The sequence below is a fragment of the Lissotriton vulgaris genome, chromosome 1_1 (genome assembly GCF_964263255.1).
Source record: "Lissotriton vulgaris chromosome 1_1, aLisVul1.2, whole genome shotgun sequence".
Classification (NCBI taxonomy): Eukaryota; Metazoa; Chordata; class Amphibia; order Caudata; family Salamandridae; genus Lissotriton; species Lissotriton vulgaris.
The window spans coordinates 1,051,735,338-1,051,762,904 of NC_141685.1; the positions used below are offsets into that span (position 1 = coordinate 1,051,735,338).

Below are 27,567 nucleotides of genomic sequence, written 5' to 3' on the forward strand. Positions count from 1 at the left end.
TCCCTCCAAAAGGAAAAGGAGGGTAGTAGCTTTTGGAGTATTTTTTAATATGATTGAGGTGCCTTATTGGGCAAGGGGTGTGTGTGGTTGAGGTGTGCAGAGGAATAGGCCACGTTATAACGCATGCGTTCAGAACGCATGCCATTACAACGCGGTGATTACATACACTGCGTTGTTACATCGCATAGCATTACAACGCAAGTCATTACACCGACTTGCTGTAAGGGAGCGCTGGATGTTGGAATTGTATAAGTTACTATGCCAAATCCAGTCTGTGCAACAGTGAGGAAGGTGTTGGATTTAAAATCCAACACCTTCTGCCCCCTACAGCAAGTCGTTGTAACGGCTTGCGTTGTAATGGCATGCAGGATAAATGATGTTTCCCTGTGCAGAATGGTGTAGTGAATTTGAAGTGATGAAACTACCTCATGGTGGGTTAATAAATAGCTTTATTAAGTGTCCTCAATGGTTAGATGAAAGCTAAGAGGGGGGTGAGTACCTTCAACTCAATCGAAAACAAGCATTTACAATGCAATGGTTTTGCCTTTGTTAAAGTTAGAGCTATTGGCATTGCTCTTGACATTTTTATTTATGTTTTTTTTAACATGAATAAATGGCATTGTCATTTACAATGCCACTAGCTTTATCTCTCGCAAATGACACACACAGAGCCCCCCCACACACAAACACACACAGAGCCCCCACCACACACAGCCACACAGAGCCCCCCACACACACAGCCACACAGAGCCCCCCACACACATAGCCACACAAAGCCCCCCACACACACAGCCACACAAAGCTTCCTACACACACAGCCACACAGAGCCCTCCACACACACCCACACAGCACAAGCAGGCAACAGGGGCACACGGAGGCACAAGCAGGCAACAGGGGCACACGGAGGCACAAGCAGGCAACAGGGGCACACGGAGGCACAAGCAGGCAACAGAGGCACACGGAGGCACAAGCAGGCAACAGGGGCACACGGAGGCACAAGCAGGCAACGGGGGCACACGGAGGCACAAGCAGGCAACAGGGGCACACTGAGGCACAAGCAGGCAACAGGGGCACACTGAGGCACAAGCAGGCAACAGGGGCACGAAAACGGAGGCACAAGCAGGCAACAGGGGGCAGAAGTGGAGTTCGGGAAGTAGTGCGGCTGGTGCAGTGGTACCAGGCCGAAAGGTGAGAGGGGCTGTCTGCACCCCAGTTTGGACAGTTTCCACTACCTAACAGGGAATGGTGGGAGGGGGGCGTACTTCTTGCTTGCTTTAGGGCTGTTACTTCGGGGACGCAGTGCACGCTGCTGCCTGCTGCCGCCGGGACACGACAACAGGCAGGGAGAGGACAGGCTAGGAGAGGGCAGGGAGGGGACAGGCTGGGAGAGGGCAGGGAGGGGACAGGCTGGGAGAGGGCAGGTTGGGAGAGGGCAGGTTGGGAGAGGGCAGGCTGGGAGAGGGCAGGTTGGGAGAGGGCAGGTTGGGAGAGGGCAGGTTGGGAGAGGGCAGGTTGGGAGAGGGCAAGCTGGAAGTGGACAGGCTGGAAGTGGACAGGCTGGAAGTGGACAGGCTGGAAGTTTAAAGGCTGGGAGAGGACAGGCTGGGAGAGGACAGGCTGGGAAAGGACAGGCTGGGAAAGGACAGGCTGGGAAAGGACAGGCTGGGAAAGGACAGGCTGGGAAAGGGCAGGCTGGAAGTGGACAGGCTGGGAGAGGACAGGCTGGGAAAGGGCAGGGACCATAAAATACATAGATATAAAATCATTTAAGATCCCCCGTCTTGTAACCATGTAACAGACAGACATAGAAAGTAAAAAAATATAAAACAATTATTAATCTTCGTAGTCCCACTCCTCTCAGAATTCATTATCTACAATAGAATAAAATAAAATACACTCCTTCGAGTAATACAGTAATTCATACGAAAATGAGCACACCACTAGGGTCCATAACAAGGAAAATAACAACAAAAATGAGAATACAGCCTGCATGCCTCATCTTCCAACACACTGCTAGGCGCTGCATTCCATAACACGTTTTTTGAGGGGGCCATTTTATATAGCACGAACTCCAACTGAGGGTATTCGAGGCTTTACACGAGCACCAGTTATGTTACACAAGGACACATTCATTTTTGTTAGGCACGGGGAGAATAAGTGATTTGCCCAGAATCACAGGATGTTGAGCCAGCGCTGAGACTCGAACCTGGTTCCCTGGCTCCAAAGTCAGCAGCTCTGGCAGTTACGCCACATCCTCTCCCACTTTAACTGCAGCTCGGTGGTCTCCATACACAACATGGACATTGGAAACACTAACCACAGCGGATCACAACTGTTGTAAAGCAGCCTCTGAAATTTTAAATAAAGTAAATCAATCTTCATTATTTCAAGTCGAAGCACCTCAGGAACGCATTGGGCCGAACCATGGGACGGACAAAAAGGGGAGGGGGGGAGGGGTCAATGAAGGAAGGAAGGAAAAGAGAAAATAAACAGGGTTAAAGGGGGCAAAGTTATGAGTTGGACAAAATCCTCCCAACCACACAACCTGCACCGTGTAGCATGCGACCCATGAGGGAAGCGTTTCAGCGCCCCATATAAGCGCTATATAAATGCTGCAATACAATATGAGTCAACCACCTGACCCGAGTGTGAAACACAGCAGCCACTGCCCACGTGTGAACGGACACTAGTGACAACGCCGAGATAAGGAAAGCAGAGTCAACCACACGAACAAGACCGGCAGAACCCCGCAGTGAGCACAGTGCAGTGACTGAACTTAACAGTGAGTGTCAGCGGAAAACACACGCAGCTTTGGGTGTGAACGAACAGCAGTGACAACCCTGAATGTGAGGGGACCGTAGAGGCAGCCGGTGACAGCCCTGGGGTGGAAAGGAAGTAAAAAGAGGTCATGGGTGCAAGTAGAAAGAAGGCAATTTCCATTGTGTGGGCAGAACAGTGACTGTGGTGAGAGCCGAGTCAGAGTAGACACCCTTGAAAGAACTGAGACGGCACCAAGCAGTGATGGCACCTGTGGGCAGACAAACAGCAGTGATGGCCCACGGGTGCGCACGTCAAGTACCAAGATTCAGCATAGAGAAAACACTTCCATTTATGGAGCTAGCCAATAAATGACGGGGGCCGTTCCTAACTCCACTACAATACTCATTAGGTTTTTTCCTAGCACATGCGTACTTTGTACGCATGCATCGCTAGTCAAAACCTAAAAAGGTGTCAATATGTTTCTGCTCATCAAATGACCTTATAAGGAGGTTCTTGGCATTCTTCAGCACCAGGTAGTCACTCTTATGAGATATAATCTCGTATCAGGAGGAGTGTCAGTCCAAAAAGTCGCTAATGTGAGGGAGAGAGTGCGCAGTAGTCAGAGTGAAGGCTGCTTCCCTGCTTTGGTCTGCTGTTTAAAAAGACGTTATTGTCAGAGTGAGTAGGCTTTATTTCATGCCATGGAGAACGGTTAGACACAAAGCTTCCAAGGGGACGGTTGACATCTTGGAATGCACGTATAGATACAGTCCTTCCATTAATGTTACTCAGTTAAGACTCTGCTTGTTTGCATCAGTCTTCTTGATTATGACTTATGACTCAATGCAAGTGTCTCATAATTTCTCTTTGTCCTTCTTTATTTCATGTAAATTTTTAGCTTTCATCTGGTCTGTCAGTAAAGGCTATAGTTGAGGCCATACACTTGTCTTTTGCATAGAGGAACCACAATAGCATTTGTACAATATTTTCACTCGTATGTTTTTGCAATGATCTCAGCATGCATGATAATTACACACATTGGTTGCATAGTGAGCACAAGATCACTGATTAATGATACATAATGTTTATATATGTCATTTTCATTTGGTCTGCAATGCATAATGTTTCTCTGTCTCCAGTCTTTCACATTTTTACAGGTGATCCCGGTGGACAATTACCACACAACCATGGGGGGTCATTGTCTGTATTATTTGAAAAGTATTCTTTTTTTTTAATTTTCTCATTGTATCACATTGCAGGGTGACTACCTGATAGACTGGGCCTGAAGAATGCCCATAACCTCTATATATATATATATATATATATAGTCATTTGATGGGCAGAAACATGTTGACTTCTTTTTTAGGGTAGAGCCTGCGAGCGCATGCGCCCCTTTGCGACACTATTGTATTCAATAAAGGATTTGCAGCCCGCTTATTGCTTACCATTGTTGACTTCAGTTTCAGTCTTCTTTGCTGCCTCCTAACTGGCCAGCGAAGCCCAAACGTCAGTTCAGTTTGCCTTGGTGGAGCAGGGACCATGCACAGATTAATCAAACTTAATCAGTGCCCTTACACTGCTCAAGACGTGATTCAGCTAGTATTTCTTTGTCTCCGCCCCTCCCTTTGACAATGCTTTCCTCACCTGGCTCTGCCGGCCTTTGAGCTTTGAGCATAGTAAATCGTAAATGCTGTAAAGTGACATGATCAGACCTACCAGACCCGTGATACCTGTGCCAAAGATACTGATTAAGAAGCCCCGCTGGCCTTTCAACAACAAAACATGCTCTAATGTTGGCCACTGTACAGTGTGTCTGTGATGTCATACTCCTCTGACGTTAGTAAACAGAATACGGGTATGTTGAAGCAAGTGGCAGGTTGTAAGACCCCCTGGCCTTTACATATCGCCTTGACGCGAACGCGCGGCTCTGACTGCGTGTAACAATATGGGTTGGCAGCTGGAGGGGGCGTGGTTGTACATACCTGTGCGCCCTGGAGAGCATGATTGGCAATATATGCTTGATTAGAAGGACGTAAAGAATAGCGGGCCTGCCGGGATTCGTACACCGTTTAGACTATTGGAGATCTCTGCAGTGGATGCAGTAGTCCGTTGAGCTATCTTACTAACAAATATATATGTGATGTGTTCCTGCGTATGCCTCCTCGCTTTTTGGTAGAAATAATACAGCGCTTGGGATTTTTTTTAAATCACCCTTTCAAGATGTGCCTCTCACAAGTGTTGATGAACGGGCACATTTAGTTCCTCGTCCGTGTTCCATAATCTCTTATGTGTATGCACCAGCTGTTTGTTGGCTGGCAAGTGATGGAGTGATGGTCATTTAAACTCTCCCCTCTGGCCTTTTTGTGCGATTATCCAAATCATTATTTCGATAGCAGTTCAGCGTGTTCTGTGACTTGCAGTTTCACCAGCGTGCACAGAAAAATGAATAAATACTTAAGTTATGTTGAATAGAAAAACTGTGCTGAAACAGCTGCCCACGTCCACGTCAGAATTCACAATTCACGTTTCCGCGTAGCAGGTACAATGTGACATGCAGTGCTGGGTTTAATAAGGGGCAAGAGATGTTGTCTGCAGCTCTATGTACCTTTACGAGGAACCGGGGGACCAGGCAGTTGTTGTGGGGGCTCTGCTTCCCATTTATAAGACCCTCCCACCCCACAATGACAAGGTTAGTAGCCGGGCAGAAGGTAATACAGTAGAACACGAGAGAACTGTCACCGAAACGAGCAGGTGCCACACCACACTATTGACCGCGGGTTATTTATTTCTCTGGAGGGACGGCGTCTCGAGGCCTCGCTGCGTGGAATCCCCGACGCTCCCTCCAAGGCCGCCACGCTGCCCCGTTGGGAGGGCCCTCGGCAAACCTACCCACATAGCAAACAATGTCGATGTTTGTTTTCACCTCGGGTAGGGGCGCGAGTTCTCCCACTGAGTCACGGAGGATTAGTCGTGCTGGAAGGAGGGTGAGATGTATGAGAGTTGTGACCCGCTGCTTGCTTAAACTTTGCGGTTGTCGTTCCTTAGGTGAAACCGGTTTTGAAATTCCTAAGGTGACGGGGCACCACCTTAACAACCATGAGCCACATACTTCCTGCATTTTTTATCCCTTTGAGTTTTGCATAGTCCTCCTTTCCGTCACTTAAGAGGGTTCAATGACAGAATATCGAGAAACCAACTACCCTGATGCGTAAATATCGTGTCAAAAATATCGAATCACTAATATAGTTAGAAAGACTAAAATATCGATTTTTAACAGAAATCTATAGGTTAAAACAGTAATTATTACATATTTAAATATATAACATAACTATACTGTAAAATACATAAATGTAAGTAACATTTTATACTATATATAAAAATATATCTTCATAAAAATACTCACATAAATATATATGTTAGTATATTTATATATACCTGACATAACTCTATTAAAAAAATCATATTTATTACATTTTTTGTTTTTTTAAATTTACTAATGCAAAACACATATATACATAAAATAATAAGAAAATTAAACGGAAAAAATACATTTTCCCAAAATATATACAAAGGGCCAGATGTACGACCATTTTATTTTGTGCTTCGCAATTTGCGACTAATTGCGAGTTGCAAATTGCAAGGTGCAAAATAAAATGTACAACAGTGTGTTTAACATGGTTGCGATTCCCAATGGGGACGCATATTGCGAGGCTCATTAATGTATATGACCCTCTCCCAATTTGCGTGCCAATTGGGAATTACAGGCCCTCCCAGGAATGGTGGTCTCCTGGGCTCAGCAGACCACCATGTCTGGGACTGCTTTGAAATAAAGAAATTTTTTTTAACACAGCCCGCTTTTTCTTAAAGGTAAACGGGATGCATTTAAAAAAAAATGAAACCTTTTTGTTTCATTTTTTAAGGGCAGGCAGTGGTCCAGTGGTCCCTGGGACCACTGCCTGCCATAAAAAAATGTTTTGCATGTATTTGCAAAGGGGAAGGGGTCCCCTGGGGACCCCTTCCCATTCACAAAAGTATTGCCAACTACTTGAAGTAGGTGGTAATTGCGAGTGTTTTACGACCGCATTTGCGGTCACAAAACATTAGTACATGGTTTTGAGACTCTTTATTTGGAAGGGAACGCCCCTTCCAAATAGCAAGTCGCAAAACCTATTTAGCGAGTCGCAAATAAATTGCGACTCGCTAAATAGGCTTTGTACATGACCATTGATGGTTTTTGCATGCGCAAACGGGTTCGTAAACCCATTTTGCACATGCAAAAATGGGTCGTACATCTGCCCCAAAATTATATATATGTATATACCAATATCAAAATACTATAAAATTAAACAACTAAACAAATAATATTACATATATTTAAACAATATTAAAAAAAAGTAGTGACATCTGTGAAAAATAGATAAACTATTTGTACTGCAATGTATACAACAGTAGGGAAAGCGCTGGACTCCGAAGGGGTGACATTTACTATTTCCACTCCAATCTGTGCAGCAGTAGGGAAAGTTTTGGACACCGGAGGGGAAAAATTTACTATTTCTATTCCAATCTGTGCAACAGTAGGGAAAGCGTTGAACACTGGAGGAGAAACAATTACTATTCTCACACCAGTCTGTGCAGCAGCAGGGAAAGTTTTGGACACCGGAGGGGTAACATTTACTATTAAAATTTACTATTTCCACTCCAGTCTGGGCAACAGTAGGGAAAGCATTAGACATCAAGGGGTAAAATGTACTATTCCTGCTCCATTCTATGCAACTGTAGGGAAAGCGTTGAAACGGGAGAGGTAAAATTCACTATCCCCATTCCAGTCTGTGCAACAGTAAGAAAAGTGTTGGACACCTAAGGGGTAAAATTTACTATTCTCAATCGAGTCTGTGCAACAGTATGGAAAGCTTTGGATACCAGATGGGTTTAATTTACTATTCTCAATTGAGTCTGTGCAACAGTATGGAAAGCTTTGGATACCAGATGGGTAAAATGTACTATTCTCACTCCAGTCTGGGCAACTCGCTAAATAGGCTTTGTACATGACCATTGATGGTTTTTGCATGCGCAAACGGGTTCGTAAACCCATTTTGCACATGCAAAAATGGGTCGTACATCTGCCCCAAAATTATATATATGTATATACCAATATCAAAATACTATAAAATTAAACAACTAAACAAATAATATTACATATATTTAAACAATATTAAAAAAAGTAGTGACATCTGTGAAAAATAGATAAACTATTTGTACTGCAATGTATACAACAGTAGGGAAAGCGCTGGACTCCGAAGGGGTGACATTTACTATTTCCACTCCAATCTGTGCAGCAGTAGGGAAAGTTTTGGACACCGGAGGGGAAAAATTTACTATTTCTATTCCAATCTGTGCAACAGTAGGGAAAGCGTTGAACACTGGAGGAGAAACAATTACTATTCTCACACCAGTCTGTGCAGCAGCAGGGAAAGTTTTGGACACCGGAGGGGTAACATTTACTATTAAAATTTACTATTTCCACTCCAGTCTGGGCAACAGTAGGGAAAGCATTAGACATCAAGGGGTAAAATGTACTATTCCTGCTCCATTCTATGCAACTGTAGGGAAAGCGTTGAAACGGGAGAGGTAAAATTCACTATCCCCATTCCAGTCTGTGCAACAGTAAGAAAAGTGTTGGACACCTAAGGGGTAAAATTTACTATTCTCAATTGAGTCTGTGCAACAGTATGGAAAGCTTTGGATACCAGATGGGTTTAATTTACTATTCTCAATTGAGTCTGTGCAACAGTATGGAAAGCTTTGGATACCAGATGGGTAAAATGTACTATTCTCACTCCAGTCTGGGCAACAGTAGGGAAAGCATGAGACATCAAGGGGTAACATGTACTATTCCTGCTCCATTCTATGCTACAGTAGGGAAAAAGTTGGAAACCGAAGAGGTAAAATTCACTATCCCCATTCCAGTCTGTGCAACAGTAAGAAAAGTGTTGGACACCTAAGGGGTAAAATTTACTATTCTCAATCGAGTCTGTGCAATAGTATGGAAAGCTTTGGATACCAGATGGGTTTAATTTACTATTCTCAATTGAGTCTGTGCAACAGTATGGAAAGCTTTGGATACCAGATGGGTTTAATTTACTATTCTCACTCAAGTCTGTGCAAAAGTAGGGCAAGCGTTGAACACTAGAGGGGTAACATTTATTATTCCCACTCTAGTCTGTGCAACAGTGGGGAGAGTGTTGGACTCCGGAGGGGCACAATTTACTATTCCCACTCCAGTCTGTGCAATAGTCAGTAAAGCGCTGGGCACCAAATAGGTCAAATTTACTATTCCCACTCCAATCTGTGAAACAGTAGGGAAAGCATTGGACACCAGATGGGTAAAATGTATACTATTGCCACTCCAGTCGGTGCGACAGTAGGGAAAGGGTTGGACGCCGGAGGGGTAAAATATACTATTCCCACTCCAGTCTGTAAAACAGTAGGCAAAGCGTTGGACTCAGAAGGCATAAGATTTACTATTCCCACTCCAGTCTGTGCAACAGCAGGGAAAGCGTTGGGCACTGGGGGGGGGGGGTAAAATGTACTATTCCTATACTAGTCTGGTCAACAGTAGGCAAAGCGTTGGACTCAGAAGGCATAAGATTTACTATTCCCACTCCAGTCTGTGTAACAGTAGGGAGAGCGTTGAACACCTGGAGGGGTCAAATTTACTATTCTCACTCCATTCCATGTAGCAGCAGTTCACTTCAAACAAATAATATATTTTAACAACTCTATTACCTAACCAAAAATGTAATATAACATTTTTATGTCTAAATAAAAAAAAAAACACATTACATAATTATTTTCATTTTTATAATTCTCAATTAAAGCAAATATTAATGTAATTAAAATGCTACACTATATTCCCACAAACATAACAGCAAACAATGAAAATGTAATTGAAATAAAAAAGTATAACACAATTAACATATTAAGTCATAAATGAAACAATTATTAATAAATGAATACATCATGTTAATTCATTATTACCTAAATAACTTCCCACCCTTTTCTCCTAAAAACACAACAATGCACACCTAATATATAACATACACCTTAAATTATTAAATAATTTACAAAATTATCCAAACATGACATATTTCAATAACAATAATTAATTAATGTTTTACTTAATTGCATTCCCACCCTATTCCCCTACAAACTAAACAAACCACACCTAAAATGGAACTTAAAACATATAATAACACATTTAGACAATTAACAATTAAATAATGTATACAAAATAAATTATTAAATATCAATAAATTAGTTCTTAATTAACTTCCCACCCTGTACACCTACAAACCAAACAACCCGCACCTAAAATATACCTTGAAAAATATAATAATTACCCAATTTATATAATTAATTATCACGTAAACAATAATTAGTACATGAATAGTTAATTAATTATACTTAATTAACTTCCCACCCTCTACCCCTACAATCCCAACAACCCTGCACCTAAAATATATCCTAAAAGATTTTACAATTACGCAATTTACATAATGAATTAGTAATTAAACAATAATAAATCAATATTTAATTATTAATTCATTTGACTTATTTAGCTTCCCATCCCTACAAACCCAACAACCCGTACCTAAAATATAATTTACTAAATATTTTAGATAATTTACATAATTAATTAATAATTAAAAATAATTAAATATAATTATTTAATTTCGCACCTTGTACCCCCTACAAACCTCACTACCAGCTAGGACACTATAAATTACAAATAACAATTACATTAAATGTCAAAATGGCTACAAATTACAAACTATATTTGAAAACATTAACAACAGTTATCGATGTTTGTGTAAATCATATTTGTGCATCACAATATTTCTGTATCACAATATTAAATTTCGATATTTGTGTGACCCAATATTTTTGACTCAACACTTTGTCCAAATACTGACTCCTGTGCACCAAGTTATGTGGCGATTGCTGTGGGAGGTGTATGCTATTACAGGCCAGTGCATTCTAATGGCTAAAACAAAAAAGTTCCCAAATCATTATCGCGCTGTGACAGTAAAGGGCACGTGACCCAGGCGGATATCTGGTTAACAAAGGTCTCTGTTTCCATTTCCCTCTGTAGTTCAAGAGCCTAATCTAAAGAAGTTTTGAAAATTAGCTCATGATTTGGACACGCAGAAGGCTAGTAACCCCCCCCCCCCCCCGCCCAACCTATATCAGGTTTCCCACAGTGTCATGTTCTCTCCCTCCAACCCCAGCTCAAAGACTGTAGCATCTCACTTATCCTGTCCACAGATGGCCCCAGGTATACTGCTAAACCAATAGCACAGAGGGCATGCACTTCCTAGCTAGATGACGCTGTGGCTTCGAAGAGTGGAGGGCCATCAATCTGTTGCCAAACCATCACTAACCTGGCCAAAGCATAAAATCACTATACACCTAAATATGCCCACATATACAGAGTAATAGTAATGTTATACTGCAGTTTTGTTATCTTTAAGCACTGTAAAAAGCAGGTGTTGATAAGCCCCAATTGAGTAGTACTGTTTCCCACGACCTTGAAATGATGGAAGGCTGAATTGGTCTTCCCGGGATCCGAAGATGTGACCTGCAGGGCAGAATAGCTGTAAGCAGCAGTTGTTTCACCCAGTAAGGGATCTTGCAAGCACATACCCTGGATTGGTATACTGACTAAGAATAATTGCCATGAGCCATTGCCCTTAGTTGGAATGCATCAAGATGTTGAAATCTTAAAAAAACAGCGTAAGTTTAGCAGCTGATTAGCATTAATGAGATCCTCATATCAAAGACTATAAAGACATCTCTAACACTAAGAAAAAATCCCTGCGTTCATGACAATGTCTTGGATGTCTTGTAGAGTTATAAAAGCAGACTCTCAAACTGATATGGCATTTCACTAGACCAATACTAATAATGTATTGATGTTGCAGATATACTATAGCATTTCCAAACCCCTCACAACGATTCATAGGGCACCAACTAAAAGAATTATCAACAAGCATTGGCAAAGTCAATAGATCTTGTCTATGTAAGAGTTAATGACTTTGCCAGTGTCTTTTAACCGTGTTGCAGAGCAGCGCGGCTAAAAGTGATCAAAAAGCTCTATGAGGCAACCAGAGCTGGCCACGTCATTGCGCTTTTTTTCTTATGGCTGGTGGGGATGGGCAACATGAACAACACATGGTAGGGTGGGAAGGAAGGACAACAAGAGGGAGGGTGGGATAGTTTGTGGGAAAGGCAGCTTTACATTGATGATGTAAATACTGTAAAGTGCAATGGCATGCATTTATTTCTATAACAATCAAAGTGGACAAGTGGGGGACAGGCCTGGTGGGGAACAAGCAACACAGATGACAAGGGGGTGAGAGGTTAAGAAGCAACACAGACAAGGATGACTGGGCAATAATAAAAAATAAGAAAATAGTACCGAAATCACAGAGCGATCAGCAGAAGGACAGCAATCAAGCTGAAGCAATCAGTACTTGGTCCATGCTCCAGCCGAAAGAAGAGGAAGTGAAGCCGGCTGGTTCAGGCCAATTAGAAGGTAGAAAATAAGAGTCATAATGAAGCCAAACAATGGGCAGGCGGCAGGCACCTTGTTGTATACAATGTTTCTCATAAGCGATAGCGCATGCAGTGTCACAGGTGAGCCCTAAAACAGGACAAGGATTTTAATGTGTGCCGCCTGTCATTTGTGAAGTTTAAAAAAAACTAGTCAATGCACAAATAGTTGTCATAGTAATACATACCATATTAACTTTTTCATCTACAGAGCAGACAATAACTTGGAGGGAAAGTGAGCCATGTCCCAGGAAGCACAGGAGAAAACAAGAGAGAAATACCAATATTATTGAGCATTCCGTTCCAATACTCCTTGCCTCCTGGAGGCAAAACATTGTCCCTTTTCATGCTAGCTATCTCCCTTTCAGCGTGAACATGTGTGTTCTAAAGTTTCTTATGAAGTTTGTATTCATTGTTGCTGTAAGCCTTTGATTGCCTCTTTTCTATACCTCTAATTATTTTCCCAAAATTGTGTGCTTCTGGAGTCTCCTACAGGTGTCCTTTGAAAGCAGATTTGTAATTTCTTGGCACAGGCATGTTCCCTGCATGGTAATCCAGCATGTACTCCTACCCAGAGTGCCGAACTGCATACATTTCTGGTATCCTGCCTTTGTTTTAGCCACTGGGGTCACACTAATCTAGCATGTGTGCATAGGCCTCTGCAAGGTCCAGGGCCTGTCCTGTAACCTGGAGGGACGTACAAAGCGTGCCCTCTTAGTGAATCGAGGACTATAGTGCCAGTTCTGGGGTTAGCACGTAACACGATGGCAGCAGTATATCCTATTTTGTGATCATGTCTAGTTAACCAGTTAACCAGACCTTTTAATCTGTGTGAGTGAGGAAGTAGTCATCTGTCTCCGCTTGTGTAAAGTTCTGCTGCTAGTGAAACCCAGAAGCTTGTGCTGACAATCTATGTGCATGTCTAGTACGTGTGCATGTATAATATGCAAGCAGCCACGGCCCGTGGAGGGAGTTTCGGTGGGGCGGAGAGGCAGGGAAGGGGCAGGGTGGGGGGGTGCTAAAAACTGGAGTATGGATAATTGAAGATAAGTAAACAATTTAATAAATAAAACTAATTTCGTAGCGCACCCTGCATCGCATTATTAATTATCCATACTCCAGTTTTTAGCACCCCCCCACCCTGCCCCGCCTCTCCGCCTCACCGAAACTCCCTCCACGGGCCGTGGCTGTATGCAAGTAATGCAGGTGTGGTATTAGGACTTTCTGTGTGTGCGTATCAATCTGAGTACAATGTATGTGACAAGTTGCACAGACGGTGGAAGTGTGTTGCCTGCATTCTTGTTGCTGTAAGATGAAAATCCTGGCACTTTAGTGTGCAGGAGGGACACCTGGCTACCTTTGGAAAGTTTACAACAGGCTATTGATTAGTTCTTTCGAAGCACTGTCATCTGGTTGATGGTAAGCATGAGGGTTGGGACTGCAGTTTCTGTTGTGCCAGGTGAGGAAGTTCATAGGCCTGCCCTTTTGTTTGTCTCTCATTACTGTTTCAGGGAGGCTACTGATAGCCAGGTGCAGAAACCTCTCAGTTCAGTGTGCCCGTGTTTTGCTTGCTACAGCTTGGAGACAGTTCCAATGCTACCTGCTGCGAGAAGTATTACTTTACCCCAATGGTCTTCAAACTTTTTAATGCTGTGCCCGCTCTTGTGTAAAACAATTTAATGTGGCCCACTGAATGACAAACCTATTTTATCACATATATTCTATATACAAATGGAAGCTCTGAACATATTTAACAAGCCAAACATTGTATTTATGTTCGGTTATTCCTTCAAAAAATGCACACAAACAAATACTTGCTTGCCAATAGTCTTTTGGAAGCCAGGTTTTCCTAAAAGTGTATAAGTATCCACAGTGTGATCCTTCATCAGAAAAAGAGGGGAGGTTTTAGAGAGTTTGTTTGCCTTCGGCCCACTTGCTTTGACACCTATTCACAGCATGTTACTGGTGGCATATTACCCAGTGGCGCGCTGCCAATCTATTTTATTGTGCTGTTTTCATGTTGTCTCTTTTCCCCAGGAGCATAATAAATGCTTCTCTTGGCCGGAGCTAGGTGCCCTCACTAAAATAAATTAAGCAACATGGCAGGGGGTCCTGCCCCACAGTCAGAAGACCTTTGCTTTCCACAAAGGCTGTTTTTGGAGAGCAGCTTGAGAAGAACAACTTGAAATAGAACCATCCTAAACAGGTTCTGAGCTGTGCTGCAACTACCTTGCTGTGTTCTTCGGCCCATGCTGGGCTGCTGTTGCCTTGATAGGTGCATTGGTTTGGCTTGGGATGCAACTGCCTTGCCATTGGCTGGATTGAGCTGCAAGTGCGTTGTCGCGCATACGCACTGACCCAGAAGTGAGCTGCGACTGCCAAAGACAGCAGTTCGCAGCACCAGAGCTTGCTGAGTGGCATCAGTCTATCCAGGGAGACCATGACACAGACTGGACCATACCCCTTCCGAGACCACAGCAGAGAAAGCAAGCGAGCACAACAGACATCCATCTATGATCAGGATAAAGCTGTTGCAATGTGCTACAGTGAGTGCAAGGACTTATACAACTTTTCTCTTCCCAGTACAACAAAAAACAAATGTGGACTGGTTACACTTCTGGGGAACGTAATGTGCACCTGACCCTTATGTCTGCTCCTGCCGCAATTTACTGAGGGGCTACACTAGACAGGATCAGGGCTTTAAGTGGGTCGGGTCTCACCGGTGCTCAGCACCGGCAGTTTTTAAAAGGGGGCCTCAAAACGGGTCCCTATCGGGCTCTGTTTTGTGCCCTGGCAAAGGCGGGCTGTTTTTTACGGACTGCAGTGACAGAGGCACATCGATGTGCGCGTGCTCACACTGCTCGCTTCTCACTGGTAGAGGTTACGGCATGACCTCATGCCAGGTGAGTGTTGTAGGGGAAGGGAAATCCTTTAAAGAGAATAATTTTCTCTCTGCATTTCCCTTCTCTTTTTGAAACTCAGGAGCAGCAACATCGTCGTGGTGTCACCAGGGCTTTAAGTGAAAGCTTTTTCAATATTAATAAAACTGAGTTCCTTCTAATCTCCTCGCCCAAAAGCAACTATGAGATACAGACCTGGATCAAAGCTATCACAGCCTTAAACTGCTCCCCGACCATTGTGGACTCTGCCAAATCACTGGGTATCACCTTGGATCACAACCTTAACATGACAAAACACATCAACTCAATGGCCAAATCCGTCAGATTCCACCTGAGCTACCTGTGGAAACTGAAACCCTTTCTAGCTGCTCCCGACCTAAAACTAGCAGTCCAATCATTAGTTATCACTAGACTGGAATATGGTTTCTCCACCCTCTCCAGTTTACCCAAGGTCACTCTGGCACCCTTAAAAGCCTGCCTCCACGCAGCCGCCAGACTACTTACTGGCTCTAGAAAATTTGATCACATCACCTCCCACCTGAAAGAGTTAAATTAGCTTCCCCTCGAGGCAAGGATTCACTTCAAGATAACATGCATCACGCACAAGGCCTTACACTCCAACTCTCCGGCGTATCTAGCACAGAAGCTTGTGATATCCGGAGGAAGCAGAAACTTACGTTCTGCTAATACCCTCCTACTCCGGCCTGCACGTTTTAAGAAAACAAAAACCTACAACCGGGATTTCACCGGGACCGCTCCGAGAATATTGAACTCTTTCCCGCCTGACATCAGAAGTATCTACTCCCTGGCACACTTCAAAAAAGAGGCTAAATCCTTCCTCATGGGTAAATTCCTTGGCTAACCCGCCCCACAGCCACCGAGAGACTTAGTACCCATGTGATATCCTGTTCTATGGCATGTTCTTTGACTCTGTAAAGCACACTGCGGTACAGCTTTCTTTTCCTTTTCAGTCCCTTAACGTAAAGCACCCCTGTAACATCCTCCCTAATGTATGCCCCTCTATTGTGTAAATTGCTCCTATGTACAGCTTTCTTCCCCTCCCTCCCTTGCACATTCCCCTTTTGACTCCCCACCTACCATATGACCCCTGATTTCTGTATAACCCTCTGATGTATTGTTTTTTCCCTTTTGACAACCATCTTTCTTGTATTACTCTATGAACCTGTAAAGCGCTCTGATACCCTCACAGGTCAAGCTCGCACTCTATAAAACATTAAAATAAATAAATAAAATAAATAAATATACAACAAGCCGTAGTTGCTGCTCATTTATCTTATGCAACTAACAATCACTGACAAAGCCAATAGTCCTGACTTCTTGTAGGTATGATGTTACTTGTTGTTTCATATATCTGAATGCAATGACAGAAACAGCAAAATACAAGCGGGGCAGCACACTATGCTGAGCACAGATTATTAGCGTACATGTTTTTAAGCCAAATCCTAATAATCTCGGCCACGCTCCTTTGAGAGACCCCCCCCAGTTTTTCCATCCCACTTAAAGCCCAGTATAGGGTAATCTGGGTTGGAGAGAGTACAATAAGGAAGAAGGGTTGTAGCACCCTCGGGGTAATTGTGAATCAAGAAACTACCCTGTACTCTTAAATTGGATGGTGCAGCATTTAATACTGCTGTGTACGGGAAAGTACTTTCTTTTACAAAAAGACAAGGTCTGGGCTGGATATCAAGTTCTTGTGTCTGCTGATTAATTGTTGAGTTCTGTGCTCCTGCCCCCCCCCACCCCACCCTGCCACCAATTCTACCTCGGTAAGAAACCTGTGATTGCTTGCCCTCGTTACTTTGAGAGTCCAGTCCAGAAAAGGTAGAACTTACTCAGTATTCTGAGGCATAGGAGGACGGACCCCAGAGCACCAGTGGCAAACGATTTCTTTCTTTTTTAAATATTTGTTATCGTTTTTTTCCCACAACATATAACATATAATCGTCAACGCTTTGTCGATACAGGGTAGCAGCCCAGACTGGCTATGTTACTGATAGTACTGTTTCACAAAATCTATGCTTGGCTGCCCCCCTATCCACTGTCCTAGTAAAAGGAGAAGGGGTGTGTGAAAGGGGGAAAGAATAGGAAATTAATGTGGAGAGAAAAAGGGGGTAGCATACCAGAAGATTACTAACTTCTCGATGGAGTTTTGATCTAGTGGGGCGTGTGGCTTTGAACCACTTGTCTACGTTTTGTTAGCACTGTTCATGGCAGTTCGTATGGGTCTAGGAGCTTGTCCAAGGACGCCCACATGCCCCTGTGTGGTTGTCTCCATGGTGTGTTTCATAATGCAGTGTTGTCCGCTCGTCTGAGGTACGGCACCCAGTTGAGCCAACACTTGAAGGTTGCTTTGGAAGTGTCTTTCCATTTGGTGAGTACTATTCTAACTGCTGCTGTTAGCAGAAGATCTAGTAGGTCCCTGTCCTGCTGAGTCTAGCTCTGTTATTATAAATGCGGTGGTAAGTGTAGCCAGGACTTCATTGTTAAACCTCCACCTTTGTGGAATGTCCTCGTTATGGCGCCCGACAGCTGTAAGCTGATGCATGTGTGGTCCGAGAGGGTTCTAGACGCAATTTCCAAGTGTTCTATTAAGTGTGTGCGTGTGTGTGTGCCTGAGATTAAAATGTAATCTATTCTACTGTAAGAGTTGTGCGGGTTGGAGTAAAAGGTATAGTCTCTAGTGTCAGGATGTTGTAATCGCCATGGGTCTTTGGGGTTGAATCTGTTACATATGTTCTTTAGAATGTTGTGTGAGCTTGGTGGGAGGGAGTGGGACTGTGATTGTCTGTCAAGTGTGTAGTCTAGTGCTATGTTAAAGTCACCTGCCAACACCAATAGGTCGTTTTGGAAAATTGATTCCAGTCTCCTTGAGACTCTCTCCCAGTATGCGGTGTCATCTGTGTTTGGGCATAAATGTTCACTACCTGGATGGTTTTGTCTCCCCTTTTCAGTTGTGTTACTAGTAGCCTCCCTGCTTCGTCGTGGTCTTCTATAGTTATCTTGGAGTTCTTTTTTAGGTCGAGCAGACCTAACCCTCAATGCGTGAGCATTGAGGTGTCTGCTTCAGACCTATTGTGGCCCGTTAGTGAGCATGCTGAAAAAGGGTACACCAATCTGTTACGAGCTCGCAGTTTTTACCGCGGGAGCGCGCGTCAGATCCGCGCATGCGCTGAGTCCCCGCGCATGCGCAGAGTAACTCACAGCCCTTGCACGCAGGCAGGCAGCCCCCACCCCTCTGCATGCATGCACACACAGGCGAGCGCATACACACGCAGGCACACAGACACTCGCTCACACACACCCCCCTCCCCCACAGTCACACGCACGCACACAAAGCCCGCCCGCCCGCACTCGCGCGCGCACATGCTTTCCCCCGCCTCCCCCCTCCGCCCTTGCACGCAGGCAGCCCCCACCCCTCTGCATGCATGCACACACAGGCGAGCGCATACACACGCAGGCACACAGACACTCGCTCACACACACATACACACACCCCCCTCCCCCACAGTCACACGCACGCACACAAAGCCCGCCCGCCCGCACTCGCGCGCGCACATGCTTTCCCCCGCCTCCCCCCTCCCCCGCTCAGCAACCCACTCACCGGCTTCCTTCGTGCGGCGGCTCTCCTCAGCTGCAGGGCCCGGCAGCAGGACTCTTCTTCCCTCCTTCGGCACCGGGGCGCAGGGTAGGCTCCTGCCTGCTCCGGTGCTCCAAACACGGCGGCTCCATCCAATCGCGGCTCTTCCGTGGGAGGCGGGGTAGGCTCCCGCCCTCCTACTTCCTGTTTCCTGTTGTCGCGCCGGCCTGCCTGACTTCCTGGTCGCAGGCCGGCAGAGTGACGGAAGGCGGTGACTTGCGGTATTTATTTACCGTACTGGATGCAGGGTTGTCTGAGAAATGTTGCCTCAAAGCACGTCTTGTTTAATCTATAGGAGTGTATATATAGTAAAATGACGGCCACAGTGGACATGTATGGGGTTTGATTTTAAGCGAAGTACGTGAAGGGGAATTTACGTTGACCATGTCAATGCCTTAGTGCTAAAATAAATTGCGGCGGGAATGTTCAAATGTGCTTTATTTTTTCCTGCCTGTAATGTTTTACATCTCAGCTATGCAAACAGATAATCTTTCCATCTTTTCTCTATACTTCTCCCTTCTAGTCTTTTCTCTCCGATGTTTACCTATGCCCTCTTCACCATCCTTTGTCTACCGTGTCTCCTCACTCCTTTTTGCTGCATTTTGTGATGTTACTTGCTGGTTTGCTGCTGTTCTCCTGTTACGTGCATTTCTTGAGACGCTGTTTTTCCCTTGTTAAATGTGTTTCTCCAGACTAGGGTTTCTCGGTTTGCTTATTTAGTGCTCTGACATCCCCTTGGGTAGAGTAGCACTATAAGGAGTGTAAATATAGTAAAATGACGGCCACAGTGGACATGTATGGGGTTTGATTTTAAGCGAAGTACGTGAAGGGGAATTTACGTTGACCATGTCAATGCCTTAGTGCTAAAATAAATTGCGGCGGGAATGTTCAAATGTGCTTTATTTTTTCCTGCCTGTAATGTTTTACATCTCAGCTATGCAAACAGATAATCTTTCCATCTTTTCTCTATACTTCTCCCTTCTAGTCTTTTCTCTCCGATGTTTACCTATGCCCTCTTCACCATCCTTTGTCTACCGTGTCTCCTCACTCCTTTTTGCTGCATTTTGTGATGTTACTTGCTGGTTTGCTGCTGTTCTCCTGTTACGTGCATTTCTTGAGACGCTGTTTTTCCCTTGTTAAATGTGTTTCTCCAGACTAGGGTTTCTCGGTTTGCTTATTTAGTGCTCTGACATCCCCTTGGGTAGAGTAGCACTATAAGGAGTGTATATATAGTAAAATGACGGCCACAGTGGACATGTATGGGGTTTGATTTTAAGCGAAGTACGTGAAGGGGAATTTACGTTGACCATGTCAATGCCTTAGTGCTAAAATAAATTGCGGCGGGAATATTCAAATGTCCTTTATTTTTTCCTGCCTGTAATGTTTTACATCTCAGCTATGCAAACAGATAATCTTTCCATCTTTTCTCTATACTTCTCCCTTCTAGTCTTTTCTCTCCGATGTTTACCTATGCCCTCTTCACCATCCTTTGTCTACCGTGTCTCCTCACTCCTTTTTGCTGCATTTTGTGATGTTACTTGCTGGTTTGCTGCTGTTTTCCTGTTACGTGCATTTCTTGAGACGCTGTTTTTCCGTTGTTAAATGTGTTTCTCTAGACTAGGGTTTCTCGGTTTGCTTATTTAGTGCTCTGACATCCCCTTGGGTAGAGTAGCACTATAAAAATGTTTAAAAAACGTAGAAATCTAGCCACAATGTGTAGTTGGAGCGAGATGTAGTCTTTACATGGTTGTTTATGGAACCAGCAGGTGTGTTTGTGTGAACAGCATGGCTAGAGTGACAGTGAGTGCAGAGTGACAGTGAGTGCAGAGTGACAGTGAGTGCAGAGTGACAGTGAGTGCAGAGTGCGTGCAGAAACAGTGAGTGCAGAGTGACAGTGAGTGCAGAGTGAGTGCAGTGACAGTGAGTGCAGAGTGACAGTGAGTGCAGAGTGACAGTGAGTGCAGAGTGACAGTGAGTGCAGAGTGACAGTGCGTGCAGAGTGCGTGCAGAGTGACAGTAAGTGCAGAGTGCGTGCAGAGTGACAGTGAGTGCACAGTGAGTGCAGAGTGACAGTGAGTGCAGAGTGAGTGCAGTGACAGTGAGTGCAGAGTGACAGTGAGTGCAGAGTGACAGTGAGTGCAGAGTGACAGTGAGTGCAGAGTGACAGTGAGTGCAGAGTGACAGTGCGTGCAGAGTGACAGTGAGTGCAGAGTGCGTGCAGAGTGACAGTAAGTGCAGAGTGCGTGCAGAGTGACAGTGAGTGCAGAGTGCGTGCAGAGTGACAGTGCGTGCAGAGTGACAGTGCGTGCAGAGTGACAGTGCGTGCAGAGTGACAGTGCGTGCAGAGTGACAGTGAGTGCAGAGTGACAGTGAGTGCAGAGTGCGTGCAGAAACAGTGAGTGCAGAGTCAGAGTGAGTGCAGAGTGACAGTGAGTACAGAGTGAATTCAGTGACAGTGCGTGCAGAGTGACAGTGCGTGCAGAGTGACAGTGCGTGCAGAGTGACAGTGCGTGCAGAGTGACAGTGAGTGCAGAGTGACAGTGAGTGCAGAGTGACAGTGAGTGCAGAGTGCGTGCAGAGTGACAGTGCGTGCAGAGTGACAGCGCGTGCAGAGTGACAGTGAGTGCAGAGTGACAGTGAGTGCAGAGTGACAGTGAGTGCAGAGTGACAGTGAGTGCAGAGTGCGTGCAGAGTGACAGTGAGTGCAGAGTGCGTGCAGAGTGACAGTGAGTGCAGAGTGTGTGCATAGTGACAGTGAGTGCAGAGTGCGTGCATAGTGACAGTGAGTGCAGAGTGAGTGCAGAGTGACAGTGAGTGCAGAATGACAGTGAGTGCAGAGTGACAGTGAGTGCAGAGTGCGTGCAGAGTGACAGTGAGTGCAGGGTGAGTGCAGAGTGAGTGCAGAGTGACAGTGAGTGCAGAGTGACAGTGAGTGCAGAGTGACAGTGAGTGCAGAGTGACAGTGAGTGCAGAGTGCGTGCAGAAACAGTGAGTGCAGAGTGCATGCAGAGTGACAGTGAGTGCAGGGTGAGTGCAGAGTGAGTGCAGTGACAGTGAGTGCAGTGACAGTGAGTGCAGTGACAGTGAGTGCAGAGTGACAGTGAGTGCAGAGTGACAGTGAGTGCAGAGTGCGTGCAGAGTGACAGTGCGTGCAGAGTGACAGTGAGTGCAGAGTGCGTGCAGAGTGACAGTGCGTGCAGAGTGACAGTGCGTGCAGAGTGACAGTGCGTGCAGAAACAGTGAGTGCAGAGTGCGTGCAGAGTCAGAGTGCAGAGTGACAGTGAGTACAGAGTGAGTGCAGTGACAGTGAGTGCAGAGTGACAGTGAGTGCAGAGTGACAGTGAGTGCAGAGTGACAGTGAGTGCAGAGTGACAGTGAGTGCAGAGTGACAGTGAGTGCAGAGTGACAGTGAGTGCAGAGTGACAGTGAGTGCAGAGTGACAGTGTGTGCAGAGTGCGTGCAGAGTGACAGTGAGTGCAGAGTGACAGTGAGTGCAGAGTGACAGTGCGTGCAGAGTGACAGTGCGTGCAGAGTGACAGTGCGTGCAGAGTGCGTGCAGAGTGCGTGCAGAGTGACAGTGCGTGCAGAGTGCAGTGCGTGCAGAGTGCAGTGAGTGCAGAGTGACAGTGCGTGCAGAGTGCAGTGAGTGCAGAGTGACAGTGAGTGCAGAGTGACAGTGAGTGCAGAGTGACAGTGAGTGCAGAGTGACAGTGAGTGCAGAGTGACAGTGAGTACAGTCACTCAGCACCACCACATTATCACTCAGAACCACCACAGCACAAATATGTTCTCTCAATGTTTCAAGCTTTATTACAAATGTCACAAAAAAATGTTCATATTTCACTTCTGTTCTTGGATTTCGTTACAATAAAATACACTGAACATAATCTTCACAAAAGTTATTTACAAAAGTTTAAGCTATTGCCATTATAAATTACAATCACTTTTATTAAGTATTAAAAAAAATTAAAAGCCATTGTTATTTGTAATATCAATACATCTAAGTCACGTAAATACAAATGTTGCATTACAAATGCTATAGGTGTCACATTTGCGAAAGTTATAACTATTGGCATTGTAAATGACAAAGCTATTAATTTAGCTATTTTCAAAACCAACACATAAATGAACATTTGGTGAATTTCCATTAAAATATTTGACTTTTTTACTAAGATATTATTATACTTTTTTTATGCAAAGAAAATTTAGATACTGCATAAATAACTTTAATAAAAGATATTTTATATGTAGCTTTTTATGTAAAAACATAACTATAGCATAAAGCAAAAAACAATTGCCATTTACAATGCTAATAGCTCAAACTTAAATAATGCGAGACCTATTGCATTGCAAATGCTTGTTATCTGCTTGATCACCGCTCGTTTTTTCCCTGTTGCCCGAGAGCAGGCTACCTGACCTATCCATATCGCTCTAATTCGCACTGCGTCTTCAGGGGAAAGCTTGGTTTCTTGCAGCAAAATCACGTCCCCTTTGGTCTTTGCTAGTCTAGAATTTGTTTCCTCTTGACTGGGTGGTTGAGGCCTTCACATTGAGGGAGACTACCTTTAGGTTCGTTAACAAGGAGGTCATGTTATTTTGTGGCATTGGTTAAAGTGTGTGTCCGCCGCCATTCCTTACTCTCTCCCATGTGGCATTTCTGTATGTACCCTTGTTTCCTGCTAGTGATTACTGTCTAATCGGTGGGAGCCCCCTAGGATTCCCCCTGTTGGCTCCATTGTGCCTCTCACCAGACCTTGTTTCCGTGTTTCTACTTGAATACAGGTGTGTAGCTAGAAGGGTGAGGATAGGGATGAAGACAGTGGGTAGCGTCGTAGTATATAAGCTAGACAGACAAGACACACTAAATGGACAAAAAAAATCCCCCCTCCCCCCAAACACCCCCTCCTCCCTGTCCCAAAACCTTGCACACTGAACGTGTGACGGCAAGATCCCCATTCCGCCCCCCAGGGAGCTTTTTCTTGCTACCCCAAATATAGCCTCTGTGTGTTGTGATCGTAGTGGTTTGCAAATAATAGGACCAGGGCCCCCTCTAGTAGTCTCTTTGAAGGCTGGTACCCTATATGCTTTGTCTAGTTCGAAAGGGTGGTCGAATTTGACGTTCATGAGTTTGGGTATCAGCTCCTCGATAAGGGCCATGCAGAAACCCGCTTTGTCTTTGTTTTGATAGAGGTGCTTTTTGGGTGAAATAGATGAAATTATTGGTGTCTTCTTGCCTTTGACCGAAAGAGGGGTTTGAAAAAGATCCTTCCATTTCTGCTCTGTTCTTTGTGAGGACGAGTGGCAGAAGCGTGTACCCTCTCAAGATAAGACAAGAACAACATCTGGTACCCATATCTGTCAGTTGTGAGAATTCAGAATCTGGAGACTGAGCAGAGTATGGCAGCAAGACTTGTCTGTGTCCTACATACATTTGTGAATGTTTCAGAGGCACGAAGGGACCTCTTTTAACTTTCCTTTGCTCATAAATTCCAGTTTAAGCAGTGCTGTAACCTACTCTCTTCAATGACAATTTGTGGACCTGCCTGTTTTTATGTTGCTGGAGCCAGCTGCATTCACTCTAGAATCCATTGTTCTGCCTTATCTACGCTCTGAACATTAGCATCTATTGATGATTCTCTGCTTTAAGTGTGCCCATCTTGGAGGCAGGGCTTGCCTAGTTATGGCCCTGCAGCTCAGACTCAGTCATAGAGCTTCCTCCATTAGATTGCGAACCATGGTTTCTCCAGTACAGCTCTCAAGGGCCATTTGTTCTGCTACATTTTCTTAACTTATTTGCGCCACACTTTTTAGGGTTCTCCTGAGACAGCCACACGCGCAGTCTACCTAACAAAAAACTCTTAAATCAGGCTTAGAGCTCATCCATTGTTTACCACTGGTTGGCTTCCCCATCACTCTTGCTTCCTTGCTTCTGATTGGTCAGTGCCTTCTGCTCCTTCCTCCTGAGGCTTCTGTGTTGCCTCTTCCGTGGAGCATGGGCCTAGTACAGCTCCCGCCCCCGGTCAGTGTCCTTCCACTGGCCACAAGCCTCTGCAGGTATGTTTTTATTACTTTTTGCATGCACTCCCAAAGAGCACATGTGTCTGCAGTCCATCATTCTCCCCGCCACTGCCTCATGTTGCTTCTCCCTCCGCCCTCCTCCCACTGCCATTATGTTGATTCTTTCTCCCTCCTCCCCACACTTCCTTCGTGTTCGTGTTACATGTTACATGTCCTCCCTCAACCGCCTCCCCTGTCGATTGTTGGTGCTTCCGCCCTCCTCGCCTGCACTTCCCTCATATTGCCGTGCAACATGGCTTAAAGTAAAAAAAAAAAAAGCCCTATGAGGATACAGTGCAACATCAGAACGAGTAACTCCACCCTTCCTCACTTGTGAGTGCTTGCTCACAGTGTAAACAAATGAGGCATAGTCACCTTTAATTACATTTCAGAAGGACTAACAATGTGAGGAATATGATGCACCCTTGAGTTACCAATATTGTCCTGAGCTATTAAACGTCAATAGAACATATACGTTTTCTTTTCATTCAACTATGTTGAACTAAACACTTCTTTGACAAAGCCAATAGACCGCGCATAGACGAAACCTATTCGCTTTGCCAATTCTTGTGTAGTTTAAGCGCCAAGATGATCTTGGATACACGGGCTGACGATTATGTAACTCGCTCCTGGCTCATTTAATGTGGCACTCCCCAGATGTGCATTATTTGGCAGTGTGTTAGAACAGCATTAGACTCCCTGAAGGTCGTACTCAGAAACAGCAATGTTGCTGAACGTCATCTCTGAAACTCCAGCACTAGTGCCTTACCATTTACCAGGTAAGACTCTGAAATGTATGTCTCCTTGTTTAAAGTCCTTTCACATATGCAAACAAAGGATGGCCCCTCCCTGCAGATTATATATACACAGTGCTGTATTTACCTTAGCATATTAAGCTAAATCAATATGTTTCTACACAATTTTTGTAAGTGATGCACAAGATTTGTTTAAAAGGGGAATCCGAGTAAGAGCGAAGGCAAGTTATGGGGGAGAGGGGCAATCCCTGGAATAGCTCCAGTTTCTCCTCATTTGACAATTTGCTTCTTTTTTTAATGCTTTTAAGATTTGGACTTGTTACATGAAATGTGTGTGCCACATTATCTTCAGCTAATGTACCTTTATGGACGTGATCTTCATACGTTCGCGTTTCATGTCATTTGCAACACACACACTCTACTGTTCTATGTACACCACTTCACATGTCAGCTGAAGCAACATGTTCCAGAGAACGCACGCCTGTCCTCTCGGGTTGCCGGGCCTGTATATAGTTCATCCAAATTACTAAGTTCTAAAACTTCATGAGCCTGTCTACTAAAACTACACGTTTTCATTCTGGGCTACAAAATGGAGGCTGATAGGGTCCCATGAGTTATGAAAGACAGGTTGAACACATCCATGTATGGAAGACACCTTGCCCACTTTCTGCCAGTTAGAATCATTGTGACTTTGGAAAGCCTGAACTTTCAAAGCACTCTGTGGATAAGTGAGAGATGTGAAAAAGTTAATAGAAATGTCTTGCAATTCCTGGCCCTGCATACCTCCTCCTTATATCCCTGAGGACTGGAAGTGGATGCCAGGTTTGAACATGTTTTATTTTCCTTTGGTGTAGTACCTTCATGTTGCAATCTTTCCCAAAGGCAGAAATGCTCTTCATGAGTTCTATAAAGAGTCTCTGTTGTTTGATTCTGGAGAGTAACTGTGGTGCGGTGCCCATTGCTCGAGAAGTTGTGCTTCCCGAGATAACACGATGTATTTTATTTTGTCTCTGTCTGCATTGCTATGTGAAACAGACATGATGTGGTTTCTCAAAATTTTGACTGACGTATAAAAATAAGTGGAGTACGGACTTCAGTGCGCGCTTTTACTGTGTGGCAGTGGAACTGACCGCTTTATCGAGGTCCCATAAAATGGCATACCTAACACCTCTGGTCGGTGGTCCTACCATAACCATGAAAGGCATAATCAGGAGTCCTTTCTCAGGGATCCTCTTATAGCTATACAGAAGAAATTGCTGTCTGCTGCATCAGGTGCTACTCTCTTCATTTAGTTTAAGTTGCCTCTCAATTTTTCAATGAGCGTTTAAGATTCTTCTAGATTTTTATCGAGTATCCATTCCAGGAGCTATTTCCCATATGTTAGATTTCAGTCATATCTGGATACGGTTGACTTCCCAGTACATGTCCTAATGCTTAGTCATACAGAGGCCACCACATTCCTGTGAGGTCGATGTAAATCTGCAGTTTCATTGGTGGGGACACAAGCTGATGCTGGGCTCAAGCAATAAGAACTACACTTCGGAACCATTTTAGCAGAACTAGTTAAAGGGCTCCATGGCATTTTGACTGTTCCCTGGATCCTCTAATGTTCCGATGTGGTTTGCGTGTCAGCAGCATACGCCTGTGCTACAGTTGGTGATCATCGTCACCCAAGTTGACGCTGAGTTGCCGTAAAGAGTTGGTGACAGCACTGCTTTGTGTATCACAGCACCTGAGATGGACGTAGCCTTGGATAAAAGGACTGCAGTTTTGCCTTCTTGATTAGCGAAGAATTGATGTGAAAAACTACAGTGCTGCCCACCA

The 27,567-nt window shown here is 44.6% G+C and overlaps 1 protein-coding gene across 3 annotated transcripts in view; it reads left to right on the plus strand.

Annotated features, from left to right (window-relative positions):
• RAB3D (RAB3D, member RAS oncogene family) overlaps nt 1–27,567 on the plus strand; it is a 214,395-nt gene that overhangs the window by 92,626 nt on the left and 94,202 nt on the right. The window lies entirely within an intron of this gene.